Source organism: Lactuca serriola, chromosome 6 (genome assembly GCF_051521515.1).
Source record: "Lactuca serriola cultivar US96UC23 chromosome 6, Lser_US96UC23_V15, whole genome shotgun sequence".
NCBI classification, from domain to species: domain Eukaryota; kingdom Viridiplantae; phylum Streptophyta; class Magnoliopsida; order Asterales; family Asteraceae; genus Lactuca; species Lactuca serriola.
Window position 1 is genome coordinate 175,488,029 of NC_136413.1, and position 1,075 is coordinate 175,489,103.

Consider the following 1,075-nt stretch of genomic DNA (forward strand, 5'->3'; position numbering starts at 1 on the left):
TTAGATTCAAATCCAAGAATCATTCAGGAATTCTCAGTCAACGAATAGTTAATGGTTCCCATTTGTCATAAATTTTGTGACATAAATTTTGGCTTTTTTGAATGAAAATACACATTTGATTTTTCAATAGAAAAGTGAGGGGAAGTTTTTCGACATTTTATGTTTTGAGATACTATACAATCAATCGAAGGGGTGGTCAAACAAAAGGGGAAAAGGGTTTCTGTTAGAATTTTTATAAATTTAGAAAAAAAGGATGAAATTAAAAAAGGGATGCAAGTACAATAAACTAAAGTTTAGTAATCCAACCCATAAAATTTTATCTTATTATGTATCGTTTTGGCGGCATGGCCGAGTGGTAAGGCGGGGGACTACAAATCCTTTTTCCCCAGTTCAAATCCGGGTGCCTCCTACTCTGAGTAGGCTTCTTCGTGCGTGCCATTCTAGGAGTCTTCATTTACTCCGGTATAAAAAGGGTTATATCAAGGTCAATAATTTCTTTCTGGTCCACCAATAATTTTTTTTTCAACTAACGGACAACCTAATCTTCATCTCTAGAGGTTTGGAAGGAGATGTCTATGTAGTGACTGGAGTTCAAGAAGGAAGGACATTCTATTAAAGTAAAAGGAAGGGAAGCAAGATCATAAAGGCCAATGTCAGGTCTTTTTCGCCAACTCGGATTCGGATAGTTGTTTCCCGATTGGTTAAGCTGTTGACATCCAAAGGAAGATGTGACATTAGAATCTTCCGTGGCAGAAGCCTATGGATAGAGATCACCTTCTCCGCTCTACGCTGACTTGGTCAAGGTACTAAAATAAAGTAAAGAAGATCATTGAAATCAGTGCCGTCTTCTCGGGTCAGAATTAAGGGAAGATAATTACTGAAGTTGGCTGGCTTGAAACTGAAAGAAAGGCCGCTTCAAGAAGCTATGCCGGATCCTTTCGTTGTTCTCTCGCTCCTCTCTCGTGACTGTAAATGGATTAGAAACCTTCTAACGAGATTATCTACAACTTTCAATAATAAAATTTTACTTATTCAAAATTTTATATTTTCGCTAAATTTCACTATTTGTCATTTG

At 36.8% G+C, this 1,075-nt stretch overlaps 1 non-coding gene across 1 annotated transcript; it reads left to right on the forward strand.

The window, feature by feature from the left end:
* Positions 1–338: 338 nt before the first annotated feature.
* On the forward strand, positions 339–409 carry TRNAC-ACA (transfer RNA cysteine (anticodon ACA)). Its single transcript has one exon. It is a non-coding gene; the product is annotated as a tRNA-Cys (tRNA).
* The last annotated feature ends 666 nt before the right edge of the window (positions 410–1,075 follow it).